Raw genomic sequence first — 21,665 nt, 5'->3', positions numbered from 1 at the left:
ACAGACACAGATGCACACTCAGCCATGCATACAGTCACACATGTGAAGCCCACACATGAACAAAGAGTACATAAACACAGACATACACATGGACATGGACAGACATGAACATGGACTGATACACATGAACATGGGCTGACTGACATGGGCTGACATACACACATGGATACAGCCTGATATGCACACATGAACATGGCTGACACATATACAAGGACATGGGATTGTGGGCACATATGGATATGGTTGACACATACAAGGACACAGCCAACACCCACACATGGACACAGGCTGATGGACACAGCCAACACACGTGGACATGGGCTGGTGGACACGCATAGACACAGGCTGATGGACACACATAGACACAGGCTGATGGACACAGCCAACACACACGACACGGGCTGATGGACACGCATGAACACAGGCTGGGCACACATGAACACAGGCTGAAGAACACACATGGACTCAGTCTGATACACATATGGACACAGGCTGATAGATACACATGAACACAGGCTAGCACACACATGGACACAGCTGATACACACATGGGCATGAGCTGACATACACATGGATATGGGTTGATACACACACTGGACATGAGCTGGCTTGCACACATGGACATGGTTGACACATAGACACAGTCTGACACATGGACATGGACTGACACATGGACATGGGCTGATACATGGACCAGTGCTGATACAAGGACATGGTTGATGCACACGGTGGTGTCACACACAGACATACACGCGTGGCCAGTCCCTGGTAAACCAGAGCACAGAGCGCGGCCCGGGGTGGGGGAGCCCGCCCGCCGCCTCCCCACGCAGCTCAGCCCGTCTCTCCTTAGAGATGCCCGCTCCTCTGCAGCAGTATCTCCCCGCACTGCCTCGGCCTCAGGCGTCCTACCCAAGGCTCTGCTTGTGCCGTCCCTCAGCTGGGGGCTGTGTCCAAAGGCTACTAACCCTGGCCTGGAGGGCCACTCAGGGCATGTCCAGCTGTGCTGGTCAGGGCAGCAAGCCAGGGCTTGCAGGAGCTGAGCACTGAGGCTGGAGCCACCCTGAGCCCCTGCATGGGACCACCGAGGGCAGGGCTCCAGCGGGGGACACAGGGCCCCGGCCTCTGCTCCCTGATGTGCTCTTGCCCCTCCCCCGGGCCCTAGGCGGGGGCTGGGCCCCGCGAGTGCCCAGACCAGCAGCCCTCAGGGCCTCAACCCCACACATCACCTGTCCTCACTAGTGGCCCCAAAGTGCGCCCTGACCCCGGTGTCCGTGCCCTGCACCTTCCTGACCCGCGCGTGTGCTCTGCAGAGGGGGAGGTGAGCGCCGAGGAGGAGGGCTTCGAGAACCTGTCCGCCATGGCCTCCACTTTCATCGTCCTCTTCCTGCTGAGCCTCTTCTACAGCACCACGGTCACCCTGTTCAAGGTAGGCCCCAGGCGCCGCGCCCCACCCGTACCCCCACCCGTGCCACCACCTGCGCCCCCTGTGACACCTCGCTATCTGTCCCTGCAGGTGAAGTGACCCGGAGCCACAACGCGAGTGTGGAGGGCCACGTCTTGCACATGTCACCCAGACATGGCCTTGCAGCCCTGGCGACAATGCACGGTGCCAATAACGTCCCCACAGGCAGCCGCCCCCTGCCCAGCGACACAGCCCGAAATAAACTCTCGCCTGCCCCAGCCTCTGCCTTCCTGAGGAGTCTGTGTGCCTCCCTCCAGCCAACGGCCGAGGGCACTCGGGAGAGGGGTCCCCCCAGGCTCCCGGAGCCGGCCACGCCTGCCGCCCCCACACCCAGCCTCAGGGACCTCGAATGTCCCAAGTGTCCCCCGGGGGCCTCTGCTGCTGCTCTGTCCCTCTAAACTGCCCCAAGTCCAAGCCGAGAATGGTGGGCAGGGCCGAGTGCCCAGCAAGGCTTCTGCCCATACCAGGCCGGTCACCGGGGAGGGACTGTGTCGAGGAAACCAGGGCAGACTCGGGTCAGGCCCTGTGAGGGAGGGCAAGTGGGCAGAGCCAGTGCCCCACGTCCAGACCTCCAGGCGGGCTCAGGAAGGCCCTGGTGAGGCCGTGGCAGAAAGGTGCCTCTCTGGGGCCATGTCCGCAACCTGGGGAGCAACTGGTGCAAGGGAGGGGACCCAGCCCACATGCATGTGGCTGCAGCACAGGCCCCAGCCGAGGCCCCACTTTTGTTCCAGGGTCCCGACTCAGGCTCAAGCTGGAGGGATCCAGAAGTTACATCCCTCAGACCGGTCAGACCCTGACAGGAGAGGCCCCATCTCAGACTCGGGTACCGAGTCTCACCTCGGAGAGCAGCAGGGCCGTGGGCAGGACACAGTCTCTCAGTGCAGACCCAGGAGGAAGCCCAAAGCCTTGCCAGGTGTGTCCCAAAAACAAACACAGTAGTGTCTCCTCAGTGAGGGACTCACCTCTGGAACTCAGCTCAGAAAAGGGGACCAGCACAGATGAAACAATGTAATGAGGGCCCACTCTCAGATCAGGGGCCTCGCCTCACATACGGGGCCCACTTCGGATCAGGGGGTCTCACCTTAGATACAGGAGTCCCACTTTGGATAAGGGGCTCATTTATAAAAGTGTCACACCCTCTGGGGGCTGGAGACATTGCACACTGGGTAGGGCATTTGCCTTGCGGCTGACCCGGGTTCAATTCCCAGCATCCCATATGGTCCCCAAGCACTGCTAGGAGTAATTCCTGAGTGTAGAGCCAGGAGTAACCTTTGAACATTGCTGGGTGTGACCCAAAAAACAAAAATTACAAAAATTTTAAAAAAAATTTAAAAAGTTTCCCACCCCAAATAATAGCCCCGATCTCAGCTAAGCGCCCCACATTAGGTAAGGGTCTCGAGTAAGCGTTCCCAGGAAACACCCCTGGGGAAAGCGGTCTCACATCAGGAAGGGGGGTCCCTGAGACACGGGTCTCCCATGAAAGAAGCGTGTCCACCTCGGGGGAGGGGCTAAATTTGTGACTTAGTTAAGCTTGTCACTAAGGTTGTCACACTGGACATGAGAAAGAATCAGGCAACCGAGCTGGAGTTTGGAAACTGTTCTGACTTACCCAGTCCGAGGAGGACAGACACTTGCATGACAGATGCCCATCTGCACCGGAGGCCTTGCGAGGCCTCGGAATGGCACTTGAAGCAAACTGCATCCGCCCCTGCTCAGAAGTCCCAGGCCTCGACTCGGCCCAGGGGACAGAGCAGCGGGCCAGCAGGGGTGGGGGCAATGCTGCCAGCAGTGTAACAGGACCTGACGGGCAGCCCTGCTCACAACACAGTGCTCCCACAACACACCTGCCTCCGCTGGCTCAGGCTCTCCCTTGCTGTGGGCTGCCACTCTGTGGAACAACGTGCAGGCCATTTGGTCTTCCCTCAGTGTTGCTGTATGACCCACAACAGAGAGATAGACAGACAAGAAGACAGACAGACCACAGGGAGACAGAGACAGACAGAGAGACAGAAATAGAGATCATGCTGTGACTGGCCCCTTGCTTACACCCCACGATACTCTCCAGATCCACTTAGTGGAAAATGATGTGATTTTGTCTTTTACACAGCCGGTAGCGCTCCACCATGTTCAATTCCCTTACACAGTGATCTGTTCTTGCACACTTGAGTTGTTCCCAGGTCTGGGCTATTGCTAAGTAGTGTTACAATAAACACAGGAACGCAGATGTCTCCTGGGGATAGGGCTGATAGACCCTCGGAGTAGATGCCAAGAGGTGTGCTTCCGGGGCACATAGAAGCTTGGGTCTTCATCTGTTTGAGAAGTGTTAGTATTTTTTCCAGAGGCTGAACCAAACAACATTCCCAGTAGTCATGGAAGGTTTCTTTCTCCCCACAACAAAGCCAATACCGGTTGCTTTTGTTCTTTGCTGTCTTTGGCAGTATCACTGGTGTAAAGTGATACTTCACAGCTTTGATTTGCACTTCTATGATGATAAGGGATGGAGAGAAATGTTTCATCTGCCCATGGCCATCTGCATACCTTCTTTAAGGAGGCATCTGTTCATTTCTTCTCCTCTTTTTTCCTTTTGGAGTTGAATGGTTTTTTATTGTTAAGTACTTTATATATCTTAAATATCAACCCTTTGTCATGTGAGTGGTGGGAAATATATTCTCCAAGTCTGTGGGGTCCTTTTAGTCTGGCCAGTGTTTCTTTTGTGTTGCTTAAGCTTCTAAGAATGTGATGGCATCCCTCTTGTTGGTGTACAACATCCCATAATCTCAGGCCTACCCAGGCTTGGATGTAAACATTGTTTTTCTGTTACTGTTACTTTAACTGACTATACTTCCAGTTGTGTAACTGACTTTGATACTGTTTCCGTTGACTAAGTTAACTTGCATATTCTGCCTATGTGGCTGAATATCATTGGTTAAAACATCAAGCTAGTTAATAAAAGGAGGCTGAACAGGCTGTCCTCCATCACGCTACAGCACAACTCCGGAGACAGTTTGTAATCCTCCCAGAAAAAGTATTTTTTTCGCCTGCATATCTTAAATGCCTCAGACTGTCTAACCAAACCTTACTACAACATATGTTGTAACACCACTTGTTTATCTTTGCTTCCATATGCTTGGACAGTGGTATTGAGTCATTGAAGAGGCCTCTGGATCTGATGTCAGGGAGGGTTCCTACTATGATTTCCTCAACGCCATTCACATATTGAGATCTTTATCCATTTGTAATTGACTCTTGTTGTTTTTAACATATAACAGATCCATTTCCTGGCTCATGTCCTGAAGAGGCTTCCCTTGCTCAACATCTTACTCTTCTCCAAGAGGGATCATTCAATAAACTCCAGGCTAGACTTACAAAGATAAATGAGAGAAAAGCCTGATTAATCAGATCAGCAATGAAAGAGGAGAAATTACAACAGACACCTCAGAAATACAAATGATCATATGAGAATAAGTCACAAAATTCACAAAATTGGGGGATCTGGAAAAAATGGGTAATTTTCCAGAGTCTACAACATCCCCTTATTAAGTCAGCAGGTAATAGAGCTGTTACTACCAGGGAACTTGAGGTATTCATCAAAAGTTTCCCCAAGAACCAAAGCTCAGGACTAGCTGAGTTCACTACTGAGGTTTTTCAACCTGACCACACACCCTTTTTAAATTCTTACAGGAAGTGGGACAGATGGGAATCTTCCCCAAATGTTTCTAGATATCAATATCACATTGATGTCAAAAGTTGATAGAGACATCACCAAACAAGAAAAAATCAGATAAGTATCCCTGATGAGATAGATGCAGAGATCCTCGATTGAATCCTAGAGAACAGAACATAGCAGGACATTAAATATATCACACACTAGATTGAGTGGGATTTTTTCCAGGGATTTTTGTAAGGATGGTTCAATATTTACACATCAATTGATCACATTACTTAAAGGAAAGGCAAAACCCATATAATCATCTGTAGAGAGGCAGAGACAGTATTTACAAGATTCAACCTCCATTTATTTATTTTTTCAATTGAGTCACTGTGAGATAGTTACAAGCTTTCATGTTTGAGTTACAATCACACAATGATCAAACACCCATTCCTCCACCAGTGCACATTCCTCACCACCAACATTCCCAGCATATCCCCCCTTTCCCACCCTCCCACCGCCTCCATGGCAAACAATATTCCCCATACCCTCTCTCTACTTTGGGGCATCATGGTTTGCAATACAGGTACTCAGAGGTTATAATGTTTGGTCCATTATCTACTTTCAGCACACATCTCCCATCCCGAACAATTCCTCCAACCATAATTTTCTTAGTGATCTCTTCTCTATTCCAGCTGCCTTCTCCCCTCTACTCATGAGGCAGGCTTCAAACTATGGAGCAATCTTCCTGGCCCTTGGATCTACTGCCCTTGTCAACCCCCATTTAGGATAAAAAACCCTCACAAGATGGGCATTGAAGGAACTTATATCTATATTGCAAAGGCATATACAATAAACCCACAGCTAGGATCATTTTTATGGGGAAAAACTTCAAGTCTCTCCTCTAAGGGCAGATACAAGACAAGGATGTCCACTTTCAGCACATTTATTTGACATAGTACTGAAAATCCTAGCTACAGAAATCGACAATAAAGGTAAATTAAATAAATTTAAATGGGTAAAGAAAAAGTCAAACTATCCAATTCACTAGTCACATGATATTGCACAAAGATAACTCTAAAAATCACGGTCACAAAATCCCGTTAATCGTCGATTTCTTGAGCGGGCTCAGTAACCTCTCCATTTGTCCTTTCCCTGAGATCTTAGAAGTCTCTCTCAACTCGGCCCTCCCAACGATGTCACACTGGAGGCTCTTTCAGGGTCAGGGGAACGAGATCCAGCTTGTTACTGGCTTTAGCATATGAATACACCATGTGGGCAGGAAACTCTCAGAAGCTTGTAGTTTCTCCCAGAGGGAGAACTAGGTGACATATATCGTGCGGCTGCAAAGCGGCTGCAAGCTTCTAGGAGCTTGCTTTTAAGTCTCTGGATGTTGGCCGTTGCTGGGATTACACACACCTGGGTTCCTCTGCCGGTACCTTCATGCATGAGGCCTGTCCGAATGTGTGGAGAGGGGCCTCGAGCATGGCTGTAGCTAGGTTCCAGTGGTCTTCGGCCGCCAGGAGCTCTGCTCGGGGTGGGGAGGGAAGCTGGAGCCCATCCCCTCCAAGGGGCCCCAGGGAAGACAGCCAGGCGTGTGGGCAAAAGACTCTTTGGTGAATGTACTGCAGCCTTGTGGTGGGTTCTTGCTTTGGAGGCCGGGGAACCGAATGTGGAAGCCCAGTCTTTGCAGCTTCTCCTCTACCAGTGTGTTCTCATTTTGAGCATCCTCATTTCATAGCCCTAAGAGACAAGAACGCCTTTTATCTGCTGTGATCCCCTAAATTTCTGTTGGCAAATATGTGTGTCCTACCTGCCATAGCTCAGCTCCAGACCCCCTTCTTTGCTGACAATAAGAAATATGCAGTAGATGATGTTCCCTTCTCAATTGCTGCATCTTCTGAAATTGCTGACCTCAGTAACCTCATCAATAAGCTGTTGGAGGCCAAAAATTAGTTACACAAACATGTGGAGTTTGATTTTCTTATCAAGGGTCAGTTCTTGAGAATGCTCTTGGTCAAACACATGGAATTGGAAAACATCTCATCAGAAGAAGTTGTGGAAATAGAATATGTGGAAAAGTACACTGCACCTCAGCCAGAGCAGTGCTTGTTTCATGATGAGTGGATCAGTTCAATCGAAGGGGCAGAGGAATGGATCTTGACTGGTTCTTATGATAAGACTTTTCGAATTTGGTCCTTAGAAGGAAAATCACTAATGACAATTGTCGGACATATGAACGTTGTCAAAGATGTGGCCTGGGTGAAAAAAAAAAACTCTAAAGATACAATTTTTTAAAAAAAACTTCTTAGAAGCAGCTTTACCTATACTGTAATGTAACTGGCTTTAAAAAATCAAAACAGGGCTTTGCAAGCGCCCTGGCACCCCCTCTTCTCGCCCGCCACCAGCCTCTCCATGCACCATTGTAACCAAGCACCCCTAACCCAGGTAACTTGGACTTTGGATCGCTTTCTGCCCTTCCCGCTCCTCCTGAGAGAAATCTCACACAGGTCCCGCCCTGTCCTGAACCCCTTAGTTCTGCCCTGCTTCTCCACTAGGTTGTTTTGGGGCATGTCATTACATCAGGGGTCGTGGTCTCAAAGGGGGCGTGACTTCCTTCCATAGCAGCCACAGTAATTTCTCCACTTCCCTGCATTGCGCACATAGGTCACAATCTGTATAAGCTATTCCTTTGAAGAACACCCTGGCCATCTTAGTCACTATATGCTAATAGTTAACTAGCCTAGCCTATCCTAATTTCACAAAAACTTTCAGTGAACACATAAAGCTGCACAAAAGTCCTTCATAAAGAGATCATAGCCTCAAGTCTTCGATAGAGGGCCTACATAAGATAAGAAGAGCGCCTGAGAGTAAGACCCAAAAAACATGAAGAAACATCAAAAATCCCCCACAACCAGGAGAGAATGAAGAAAAGATCTCAGAAGCCTCAACAGGGACTACCCACAAATGCAGCCTCCTCTCAGATAAAGAATTCAGAGAGGAAATCATAAAGATGGTTGACAAACTCAGAGCAAATATGGAACAGACATCCAATAAATTAAGGGAGAACATGAACGTAGCATTGGAACGAACCACCAAGATAATATAAGAAGAAATGAGAGCAGAAATTTCAAAGCTATGAACAAAAGTCACACAATTAAAGATATTGGTAGATGAAATTAAAAAAAAAACTCAGTAGGAGCCCTCAATAGTAGAATGACTATAACCGAAGACAGAATCAGTGAGCTTGAAGATGAGCTACAGAAAGCACATAGGCAACAACAAATAATGGCAAAAGACCTCAAAATGGCTCTAGGGCGAATCAGAGACCTAGGGGATGACCTCAATAGGAACAACATAAGAATCATTGGAGTACCAGAAGTACAGGGAACTAATCCCAATGAAAAAAACACAGTTATAGACATCATTACTAAGAAATTCCCAGAGCTAGAGAATGCAGGCATCCAGATCCAAGGAGACCAAAGGGTGCCAGCTAAAAGGGATCCAAATAAAAAATCTTCAAGGCATATCATAGTCAGAATGATGGATGCCACAGATAGAGAAAAATACTGCAAGCAGCAAGATCAAAGAAGGAAATCACATACAAAGGAGCACCCCCAAGATTTATAGCAGAACTATCAGAGGAAATCCTCCAAGCCCAAAGACAATGGTGGGATATAGTTAAAAAACTCAATGAAATGAACGCCTCACCAAGAATACTTTATCCAGCTAAACTCTCACTTAAACTTGAAGGAACCATACACTATTTCACGGATAAACAATAGCTCAGGAACTTCATAAACTCAAAACCAAACCTAAGAGAAGGACTAAAGGGGCTACTGTAAGACAAGGAAAAACCCTACAAGAACAACAAACCCTACAGAAAGATGGCACAAAATCCCATGACAATAATCTATCTTATGGGCAAAATGGATTAGGAAACTAAACCCAACTTTCTGCTGCCTACAAGAAACACACCTGAACAATCAGAGCAAACACAGCCTCAAAGTCAAAGGATGGAAAACAATCCTAAAAGCAAACAACTCCCTCAAAAAAGCTAGGGTGGCCATACTAGTATCTGACAACATAGATTTCAGGCTGAAAAAGATTAAAAGGGACAGTGAAGGTCATTTTCTATTCATCAAGGGATATGTACAACAGGAAGAAATCACACTATTAAACATATATTGCACCTAATGAGTGACCAGCTAAATACTTAAAACAACTCCTAACAGAAGTTAAGGGGGACATCACTAGCACCACAATAGTAGTTGGAGACTTCAACATTGCCATATCACCTCTGGATAGATAAACAAGAGCAAAACTCAACAAGGAAACAATGGCTCTGAAGGAAGAAATGGAAGAGACAGGGCTACTAGACCTATATAGGGCTTTACACCCCCAGAAGAAAGAATACACATTCTTTTCCAGTGCACACAGAATATTTTCCAAAATAGATCACGTTCTGGGTCACAAAACATATCTCAATAGAATTGGGAAGATAGAAATTGTATCAACTATCTTTTCATACCATGATGCACTGAGGATAGAAGTTAATCACACACAGACTCGGAGAACCAAATTAAACCCCTGGAAATTAAACAACTCACTGTTGAATTGTTTAATTGAATGTGGGTCACAAAGGAAATCAAGAAAGAAATCAAAAGATACCTCGAAACAAATGAGAATGAAGACACAAGCTACCAGAACCTATGGGATGCAGCTAAAGCTGTGTTAAGGGGAAAATTTATAGCCTGCAAACATTCCTCAGGAAAGAAGAAAGGGCCTACATAGATAGCTTGACTTCACAGCTCAAGATATTAGAAAAGGACCAGCAAAGAACGCAAACCAGATTGAAGGAAGGAAATATTAAAACTTAGAGCAGAAATTAACGACATGGAAAGCCAAAAAAACTATCCGAAAGATCAATGAAACAAAGAGCTGGTTCTTCGAGAAAACAAATAAGATTGATAAACCACTAGCAAGACTCACAAAGAAAGAGAGAGAACCCTAATAAACCGAATCAGAAATGAAAAGGGGGACATCACAACAGAAACCAATGAAATTCAGAACATCATCAGAGACTACTTTGAAAGTCTGTATGCCACGAAACAAGAGAACCTAAAAGAAATGGATAAATTCCGGGATCCTACAATCTCCCAAGACTGAACCAAGAAGACTTAGAATACCTGAACAGACCCATTTATGTCAAGGATATTGAAACTGTAATCAAAAGTCTTCCCAAAAACAAAAGCCCAGGCCCAGATGTTTTTCACTAGCGAATTCTTCCAAACATTTAAAGAAGACCTGTTGCCAGTTCTACTCAAGCTTTTCCAGGAAATTGGAAAAACAGGAACTCTACCAGTTTCTATGAAGCACATATCTGCCTAATACCAAAAGCAAATAAAGACACCGCTAACAAGGAAATCTACAGGCCAATATCGCTGATGAACACAGATGCAAAGACCCTCAACAAAATATTAGCAAATAGGATCCAACAACTCATCAAAAAGATCATACATCACGACCAAGTCGGATTCATCCCCGGGATGCAAGGATGGTTTAACATTCGGAAATCAATCAACATAATCCATCACATCAACAAAAGTAAAAATAAAAACCTTATGATCATTTCAATAGATGCAGAGAAAGCATTTGACAAGATCCAACATCCATCTATGATGAAAACTCTCACCAAAATGGGTTTAGAAGGAACTTTCCTCAAGATAATCAAAGCCATCTACCACAAACTTGTGGCAAGCATTATCCTCAATGGAGAAAAACTAAGGGCCTTACTTCTAAGATCAGGGACAAGACAAGGATGCCCACTCTCACCAGTTCTGTTCAACATAGTACTGGAAGTACTTGCAATAGCAATTAGGCAAGAAAAAGACATCCAGATAGGATAGGAAAGGAAGAAATAAAGCTCTCACTATTCGCAGATGACATGATTCTATACTTGGATAATCCTAAAACCTCTACTAAGAAAGTCCTAGAAACAATAGACAGGTACTAAAGTTGCAGGTTATAAAATCAATACCCAAAAATCCATGGTCTTCCTATATGCAAATAGTGAGACAGAGGAAAGTGATATAAAAAAAATGCCATTCATTATTGTGCCCAGAAAATCAAGTACCTCGGAATCAGCCTAACTAAAGAGGTTAAGGATCTCTACAAAGAAAACTACAAAAACCTACTCCATGAAATAAAAGAAGACATGAGGAAATGGAAACATATTCCCTGCTCATGGATAGGAATACTTAACATTGTCAAAATGGCAATACTCTCTAAAGCACTATACAGATTCAATGCAATCCCTATAAAACCCATGAAACTCTTCAAAGATATTTATCAAACAATCCTGAAATTCATATGGAACAACAAATGCCCACGAATAGCTAAAGCAATTCTAGGGAAAAAACACGATAGGAGGCATCACCCTCCCCAACCTTAAACTCTACTACAAAACAGTAACAATTAAAACAGCATAGTACTGGAACAAAGGCAGAGCCGCAGACCAATGGAACAGGGTGGAATATCCCTACACACCACCTCAATTGTATGAACATCTAATCTTTGATAAGGGAGCAAGAAATGTGAAGTGGAGCAAGGAAAGCCTCTTTAACAAATGGTGCTGGCATAACTGGTCAGTCACATGCAAAAGAATGGGCTTAGGCCTCAACCTAACACCATGCACAAAAGTCAGATCAAAATGGCTTAAAGTCCTCAACATCAGACCACAATCCATAAGGAACATTGAGGACAAAGTTGGAAAAACCCTGCACAATATTGAAGCTAAAGGTATCTTTAAAGAAAATACGCAACTAAGTAATCAAGTAGAAACAGAGATAAACAAATGGGATTGTATTAAACTAAGAAGCTTCTGCACCGCAAAAGACACAGTGACCCGAATACAAAGATAATCTACAGAATGGGAAATGATATTCACCCAATATTCATTTGATAAGGGGCTGATATCAAGGGTATATAAGGCACTGTTTGAACTCTACAAGAAGAAAACTTCCAGCCCCCTCAGAAAATGGGGTGAAGAAATGAACAGAAACTTTCTCAAGGAATAAATACATATGGCCAAAAGGCACATAAAAAATGCTCTTCATCACTAATCATCAGGGAGATGCAGATCAAAACAACTATGAGATACCACCTCACACCACAGAGACTGGCTCACATCCAAAAGAACAGAAGCAACCGCTGCTGGTGTGGATGTGGGGAGAAAGTGACCCTTCTACATTGCTGGTGGGAATGCCGACTGGTTCAATCCTTCTGGAAAACAATATGATTGCTCCTCAAAAAATTAGAAATTGAGCTCCCATTTGACCCAGCAATACCACTTCTGGGAATATATCCTGGAGAGGAAAAAAGGTATAGTTGAAATGACATCTGCACTTGTATGTTCATCACAGCACAGTTTACAATAGCCAAAATCTGGAAAAACCCCGAGTGCCCGAGAACAGATGACTGGTTGAAGAAACTTTGGTACATCTACACAATGGAATACTATGCAGCTGTCAGAAAAGACAAAGTCATGAACTTTGCATATAAATGGATCAACATGGAAAGTATCATGTAAGTGAAATGAGCCAGAAAGAGAGAGACAAACATAGAAGAATTGCACTCATATGCAGAATATAAAACAACAGAATGGGAGACTAACACCCAAGAATAGCAGAAATAAGTACCAGATTTGCTCCATGGCTTGGAAGCTGGCCTCCCATGCTGGGAAAAAAAGGCAGTTCAGATAGAGAAGGGAATGCCAAGTAAAATGTGGTGGGAGGACCCGCTCGGGATGGGAGAGTCATGCTCAAAGCAGACTATAGACCAAACATGATGGCCATCCAGTACCTCCATTGCTAACCACAACACCCAAAAGGAGAGAGAGAACAAAAGGGAATGCCCTGCCACAGAGACGGGGTGGGGAGTGGGGGTGGGAGGGATGATGGGGTCATCAGTGGAGAATGGGCACTGGTGGATGGATGAGTACTCAAGGTGTGTATGACTGAAACACAAGCATGAGAATATGTAAATCTGTATCTGTACCCCCATGGTGATTCATTTATATATTTTTTTAAATCAAAACAATTGAGGTCTATTGCATTCTCATACATAAATAATGCTGTGGAAGAGAAAAACTTTCAATAACCAACTTAGTCAAAGGGAAAAAGGTGATGTCATTGGTCTGTGAAGAGTTCAGGTAAGAGAATAGAGACAACCTAGCAATGGAAACCCCTGGTCTGGAATACAGAACCAACCACGGATCCCCTGGAGGAGGCTGGGGGCTCGGGGGGACTAGAGAAGAGACGTAGGGTAGGGGCCAAGGGCAAGTCAGTGGCGCGGGTGTAGTGGTTCTGTGTACATGTATACTGGTATCATAAACTTTCACTCTGTGGTAGCCACTCTAATTATCATCTAACTGTTCTCAAATAAGACATAAGATAGCCAATAGGCACATGAAAAATTTCATGACCACTCATGAACAGGGAAAGGCAAACAAAATCCTGAGCTATCCCTCTCACTGCAAGAACGGTCTGCATCAGCAACACTGGAAACAAGAGCTGGCACTGTGTCACAGAGAAAAAGGACACTTGTTCACTGCTGCTAGGGATGTTGGCTCTGGCTCTTTAAAAAATTGTCTTGGAGATTTCTTAAAGGACAGTGAATAGAGCTTCGATCTGACCCTAAATTCCATGCCTCAGCACAGAGCCCAGGAACACAAACACATCAGTTTGAAAGAGTATAAGCACGCCTGTGTCCATCACAGCTGAGTACAGCCAAGCTCCACAGACACCCAGAGCCCAACAACAGATGAGTGGATAGTGAATAGAGAAACCACAGTATCCGGTGGGCATTACCCAGGTGAACCACATGTCTGTGCCTGCAGATTTAATCATTCACCGAGTTCACAAGAGCCATGCCACTGCCTGATAGCTCTCTGCCTCACACCTCACAGAACACACACACGTGCTTTTTGCCATGAACCCACAGACCCGAGCATGACCCTGGACACTTCCAGGGACACCTGCCAACAGTAGCTGACTCTTAGCTCCATCCATGTACCAAGCACTGTGTGAGGTGGCTGGCAGGGGCAGCAAGCAATCACAGAGACCCAGACTACAGCTGTAGGAGAGGCAGGGCCGTAAGGTTTAAAGGAATACTGTAACGCACACCCAGAATCCAAAACAACCAGAAACAGCAAAATTTTTCTAGAAAGGAAACACTCGCATGAATCCCTTAGAGAGTTCCTGTGAGGGGTAAGGGAGGGGACGACAAAGAATTAACCCCAGACCACGGGGATACATGGAAGGAACTCACCAGCTTAATGAGCAAAGATAACAGACTGGGAGGTTCGACCAGTACTGACCAGCTCTATAATCTCTCAGAAAGCAGCTTTATTTTTTAAATTGAATCGCCGTGAGATGTAGTTACAAAGCTTTCGTGACTGTGTTTCAGCCATACAATGATTGAACACCCATCCTCCACCAGTGTACATTATCCACCACCAATGTCCCCAGTATCCCTCCCCGCCCCCACTCTACCCCTTCCCCTACCTCTGTGGTAGGCACTTTCTTTTTTACTCTCTCTACCTTGGGCAGTCGGGTTTGCAATACAGATACTGAGAGACCATCATGTTTGGTCCTTTGTCTACTTTCAGCACACATTTCTTGTCCCAAGCAATCCCTCCAATCGTCATTGGCTTAGTGATCCCTTCTCTATTCCAGCTGCCTCCTCCCCCTACTCATAAGTCAGGCTTCCAACCATGAAGCAATCTTCCTGGCCCTTGTCTCATACTGTTCTTTTATATTCCACAAATGAGTGCAGATATTCTATGTCTGTCCCTCTCTTTCTGACTCATTTTACTCAGCATGATACTCTCCATGTCCATCCACTTAAAAGGAAATTTCATGACTTCATCTTTCCTAACATCTGCATAGTATTCTGTTGTGTATATCTACCAAAGTTTCTTCAACTAGTCTGTTCTCAGGCACTTGGGTTGTTTCCAGATTGTGGCTATTGGCTATTGTAAACAGTGCTGCAATAAACACACAGTTGCAAATGTCATTTCTACTGTGCTTTTTGTATCCCTGGGATATATTCCCAGAAGTGGTATTGATGGATTATATGGAAGCCTAGTTTTTTAGGAAATATCCATACTGTTTTCCAAAAAGGCTGGACCAGTTAGCATTCCCACCAGTAGTTAGAGTCCCTTTATCCCCACATCTGCACCAGCACTGTTTGCTCTTGTTCTTTTGATGTGTGCCAGTCTCTATGGTGAGAGATGATATCTCATTGTTTTGACTTGCATCTCCCTGATGACTAGTGATGTAGAGCATTTTCTCATGTGCCTTTTGCATACCTGTATTTCTTTTTTGAGGAAGTTTCTGTTCATTTCTTCTCCCCATTTTTTAAATTTATTTATTTATTTTTAATTGAATCACCATGTGGAAAATTACAAAGCTTTCAGGCTTTAGTATAAGTTATACAATGCTCAAACAACCATCCCTTCACCAGTGCACATATTCCATCTCCCAAAAAAACCCAGTATACCTCCCATCTCCCCACCCCTCCAACCCCGCCTGTGTAACTGATAAATTTCACTTTACTTTCTCTTTACTTTTGTTACATTCAATATTTCAACAAAAAAACTCACTATTATTATTTGGAGTTTCCCCCAAGAATCAGACCTGCTGAAAAGGAAGCATTTGATAATTTGTTTCCATTGCTGAGAATAAAGAGATATGAGGTTGTGCAGCCCAGCCGCAATTTTTGGATTTTGGTTTTGGATTTCTGTATTTTAGTAACTAAGTCCAGGGAAATTTCTGCCAGAAATTGAATCATTGCAAGCTTGTACCTCTCATTAGTAGTCCTCATAAGATGACGGTCACCACGCCCCTCCCCCCTCCTCACATCCCCACCCCCCCAGCCCCCAGGAAGGAAAAGGCGAGAAAAAAAAAGCCTTTCCCCTCCTGGGCAGGCATGGGGCCGCGGCTTAGTTCACAGTCTAGAGACACTTCTGCAAGAAGCTGGTGGTACCAAAAGTAGTTTAGCTGGCCTCTGGAATCATGCTCATGCAGCTGCGGAGAGGCCGAACCCGTGAGGCACCTGGGTCACATCTCAGCAGAGAGCAGGGCCAGTACCACCCCCTTCCCGAGAGCATTCGCGCGTCGCATTGCTGCAGGCTCGTACCTCTTATTAATGGTCCTCATAAGATTGTGGTCGCCATGCCCTTCCCCCTTAGCAAGGAAAAGGGGTCTTCTCCCCATTTTTTGATGGGGTTAGAGGTTTTGTTCTTGAAAAGTTCTACCAGTGTCTTGTATATCCTGGATATAGCTCCTTATCAGATGGGTATTGGGTAAATAAATTTTCTCATTCTGTGGGCTCTCTCTCTCTCTCTCTCTCTCTATCTCTCTCTCTCTCTGTATTTTGGCCACTGTTTCTTTTGAAGTACAGAAGCTTCTTAGTTTGATGTAGTTCCATTTGTCTTTATTTGTTTCCACTTGCTTGGTGCTTCATCCTTAAAGTTCCCTTTAGCTTCAATGTCATGAAGGTTTCTGCCTACATGTGCCTTATGGATTTAGGTTTGATATTGAGGTTTTTAATCCATTTTGATCCGACTTTTGTGCCTGGCATTAGATAGGGGTCTCTTTCTTTTTCTTATCCTTTTTTTTTGCATGTAGCTGTCCAGTTTTCCCAGCATCACTTATTGAAGACACTTTCCTTGCTCCTTTAGCAAAGATTAAATGATCATATATTTGAGAGTCTGTCTCAAAATATTCAACTCCATTCCATTGGTTGAATATTCCATCCATTCTGTGGGTCTGTTTCTATTCCAATTCCGTGCTAATTTAATTACTACTACTTTGCAGTACATCTTCTATTTCCCAAGGATTACTTTAGCTATTGTGAGGGGTTATTGTTCTATACAAATTTCAGGGTTATTTTGTCTATTGCTTAGAAAAATTTCATGTTTTTTTCTGTGAAAAACCCCTTATGGGGGCTGCATTGAATCTGTATAATGCTTTGGAGAGTATTGCCTTTTTGACAATGTTAATCCTCCCAGTCTACAGACATGGAATGACTGCACTCATTTGTGGAATATAAAATAACATAATATGAGACTAACAACCAAGTACAGTAGAGACAAGGGCCAGGAAGATTGCTCCATGGTTGGAAGTCAGCCTCATGAGCTGGGGAGAAGGCAGCTAGAAAAAAGAAGAGATCACTAAGTCAATGATAGTCGGAGTTATCACTCAGGATGGGAGATGTACACTGAAAGTAGACAAAGGACCAAATATGATGGTCTCTCAGTATCTATATTTAAACAACAATTACCATAAATAGAGAGAAAGAGGGAAATTGTCTGCCATAGAGGCAGGGGGAGGGGTAGGACGGGGACGGGGAGGGATACTGAGGACACTGGTGGTGGAAAGTGTGCACTGTAACAGGGATGGGTGTTTGTAGGAAAGCTTTGTAACTGTATTTCACAGTGATTCAATTTAAAGAAAAAGAAAAGAAAGAAAAATTCTCGCAATATGTAAGCAGGAGATGTCTTTCCATATTCTGGATTTTCTTGAGGCTGCATTTGCCACATCCATCCCCAAACTCTACAGTGTTAGCACACAGACTGGATAGGAATGCCGTGTAGAAGCCAACTCATCTTGACTAACAAAAATAATAGCAGTGGCAGCTTAGTAAACCCTCAGTCAGAAAAGGGCTTAATGTCCCCATGGTGAGATACAATTTTCACCAAATTTTCTTTAACTGTACTATTTTTTGATCATTTCATTAGCCATTTAGTGGTAACAAACAATGTACAATAAATTAATGTGGGCTTGCTACAGGGGCAGGCTTGAAGGGTGGTTGGGGAAAGGGAGACAGTGGTGAGGGGAAGGAGACAGTGGTGGTAGGATAATGAATGCCTGTAACAAGTCATCATGAGCAACCTTAAAAACCACAGTGTCTAAATGAAGTGGGAAAAAGAGACTCACTGCAGATTTAGCAAGTGAGACCCTAGGAGCCAGAAGAAAATGGGGGCTGGAGGGTGGTACTGGTGCAGGAAAGAGAATACAATGGAGAAGGTGTTTGTCTTGCATGCACAGACCCAGGTTCAATCCCTGGCACCACATTGAGTCTCCCAAGATGCATCTCTGAGCACAGAGCCAGGAGTAACCTCTTAGTCAACAACAAAAACCTTGTCATTGAAAGTATTATAAAATTGCAAATTATGGTGAATAATTGTTTTTAATTTATTGAATCCCCATGAGATACAGTTACAAGCTTTCCTGTTTGAGTTTTAATCATACAATGATCAAACACCCATCCCTCCATCAGTGCACGTTCTCCACCACCAATGTCCCCAGTATACCCCCTCACCCAAACTTCCCCCTGCCTCCATGGCAGACAACTTTCCCCATACTCTCTCTCTCTACTTTTGGGCATTATGGTTTGCAATACAGATACTGAGAGGTTATCATGTTTGGTTCTTTATTTACTTTCAGCACACAGATCTCCCATTCTGACTGATCCCTCTGACAGTACACACACACAAATGCACACATATATAACATGATACTACTTGGTTAAGAAAAAAAGTTGGAAATTTTCAGTTTGCTGCTCCATGGGTAGAACTCAAAGATCTTATGATAAGAGAAGAGATTTTTAAAGTAAGAGACAAATACTAGATAATCTAATTTACATGAGGTGAAACAAAAAAGCGATTAAACAATCCCCAGTGGAAATCAAACCTGAACTATAGAACTGGAAAGTGAGAAGGCAGGTGGGGTGTGTTGACCAGGGCACCCCCCACCCCAGTGTAGGGGTCTTCGTACCCTGAGGCAGGGGTAGGGACCATGGGCCCTGGGTGAGAGGTCATCATAGCCTGGGGCAGGGGTGGGGAACAGAGGCCCAGGTCAGGGGTCGTTATAACCTGGGGTGGGGGTGGGGACCAGGGGGCCCTAGTATTGGCATCATCATACCCTGGGGCAGTAGTAGGGACCAAGGGCCCAGTCAGGGGTCATCATAGCCTGGGTCAGGGGGTAGAGACCAGGGGGCCCTGGGTCAGGGGTCATCATAGCCTGGGGCGGAGGTGGGGACAGGCCCCCAGTCAGGGGCAGTCATACCCTGGGACAGGGCTAGGTACAGCAGGACTGCAAGTATAATACAATTTAATTTCAACACTGTTGTGAACAGATATCTCAATGCAGGTTACTTAAAGAATTTGAACTTAAATAAAAGAGGCTCTTTCCCTTGCCCAGGGGTGACACAGGAGCAGCAGGTGAGTCAGGGCTTCCTGCCTGAAAGAGCCCCAAGCACCACATTCATAAATAATAAGGATTATCAAAATATGTTAAAGCCAAGATCACAAAAGGAATTGATTTACAAAGGAAAGGCCATTATATTCTGGGCAGACCCTGAGCCAGGGAAGAACAAGGCAGGGAGTACTAGGGTGCCCACCCACTGGCCAGCCTCCAGGCGGAAGGACCGGTCATAGTCACCCAAAGCCTCAGGACCAGGCCCAGCCCAGGGAGCAAGCCCACGGCCCTGAGGCGCTTCCCTAAGGGTCAGGACAAACTTGTGGCTCTGAGTGTCGTCTTGTGAGACTGAAGTGGAGCCAGGACAGGCTCCACTTTAATAACAAAACTCAGCAGGCCTAAGTCTTGGTTTCCCCTATCAGAAAGTCCCGACTTCTCAGAAAACAATATCACCCTGGGCAGATAAACCGCTCTGTGGGAACAGCCTATTGGTGTAGGGGGCATGGCAGTGGCCCCCAGCCAAGCAGAAGGGCCGACGGAGTGGAGTCACGGGACGGACAGGGACCAAGTATTGGAAACATACTGCCAGTTCCTAGAAAACTGTTGTTATGTAACCAAACCCTAATATAAACTGCTTAGAATTTGGAGTCGGGGTCCTTGTCAAGACTCCACTGCATTGGATGAGACTCGGACCCTAGCTTGAGATAGCCATAAAGGGGCTTGCATTTGCATCCTTGAGTCAGGTCTGGTCAATGTGTGAGCGGAACTCCCTTCCGGGGACATAACAGTCTCACTCAAGGTGCCTACGTTTGCCCTCTAGATTGCTAAGAGATTTTATACATTTTTTTTTCTTTTTGGGTCACACCCAGCAATGCTCAGGGGTTACTCCTGGCTTTGCACTCAGGAATTACTCCTGGCAGTGCTTGGGGGACCATAAGGGATGCTGGGGATCGAACCCGGGGGCCGCGTGCAAGGCAAACGCCCTATTCACTGTGCTATCGCTCCGGCCCCGAGATTTTATACATTTTTAACAACAGATTTGTGTCCCATTTATAGTGAATGTTCTATGTATTAATCAGGGTTTTCTACACCCATAGAGATTTTTATTTCAGTCTTTTCTTACTAATGTAGATACTTAGGCAGTATCTATAACATAATATTCTCTAATCAAAACCAATGTTCCCTTTCCTAGGTTTCTGTGCTGGTGCGTGCTGCGAGTGACGAGAGACAGCTGGGATGGGAGAGTGAGTTTACTATAGGCTCAGCGCTGAGGATCCAAGTCATAAGAGAAAGAGATTTGGAACCCCGTTTGCTGAGAGGGTCTCTCTTTTACCCTCTACAGGTGGGCTGCAACCTATGCACTCTTATCAATGAAACAGGAGGTACAGAGGTAATTGGCAAAATAAAAAAACAATTAATGCTTCAAGCTACAGGCATTTCTTATCAGTAAAACAGGAGATACAGAAGTGATTGGCAAAAACAACGAATACATCTTTCCTATAAGTTCGGCCTTCAGGCCTTCAGGCGCTCAAAGGGGAAACAGCTGCTGCCAGCCTACCTCGCCCACTTGGTGCGGCCTTCACATGTGTCTCCTGGGTGCTCCCATAATCTGCCGGACCCAGTACGCTCCCATAAATCCAGTGGCCTGGTGGGCCCTTAACTCTGTTAATTGGGGTCATAAAAAGAATGCTTCTTCCTTCTCTTGTTTAATTTAGGGGGTCAGTTTCAGCTTCTCGGTCCACGTCACATTTTCTTAATTTTCATTACAGTTTCATAACTCTCTTTACACACAGCTTCTTACTGGTCATTGCATTCCCCCCTCTCGGTGTTGATTCTCAGAGACGAAAGCAACCAGCTGGTTAAAACACGCGGCCCTGGGGCTGGAGCAATAGTACAGCCGGTAGGGTGTTTGCCTTACATGTGGCCAACCGGGGTTCGATTCCCAGCATCCCATATGGTCCTCTGAGCACCGCCAGGAGTAATTCCTGAGTGCAGAGCCAGGAGTAACCCCTGAGCATCGCCAGGTGTGACCCAAAAAGCAAACAAACAAAAAAGTAGCACGCAGCCCTATCAGCAGGGGAGGAAGGTGGTTGCCAGGGGCCCACTACTGGGGAAAACCTCGCCCATTCTCCAGCTGCACCACTTCTGGCCCAGTCCCTCCTGTAACTGCCGCATCTTATCTTTAACTATTTCAGACCCGTTAGCATAAAAACAGCATAGTCGCAAGATGATGGCCCGCTTCCTCTGGCCCAAGTCGGTGGCAGTATCTGCCACTGGAATCGGAAGA

At 45.6% G+C, this 21,665-nt stretch overlaps 1 gene segment (V, D, J or C); it reads left to right on the top strand.

The window, feature by feature from the left end:
* The window catches only part of LOC101556852 (immunoglobulin gamma-1 heavy chain-like), a 279,701-nt gene that overhangs the window by 185,253 nt on the left and 72,783 nt on the right, over positions 1-21,665 (top strand).

Source organism: Sorex araneus, chromosome X, assembly GCF_027595985.1.
Source record: "Sorex araneus isolate mSorAra2 chromosome X, mSorAra2.pri, whole genome shotgun sequence".
NCBI classification, from domain to species: Eukaryota; Metazoa; Chordata; class Mammalia; order Eulipotyphla; family Soricidae; genus Sorex; species Sorex araneus.
The sequence above is the reverse complement of the archived record's forward strand: the minus strand, read 5'-3'. Positions and strand labels throughout refer to the sequence as shown.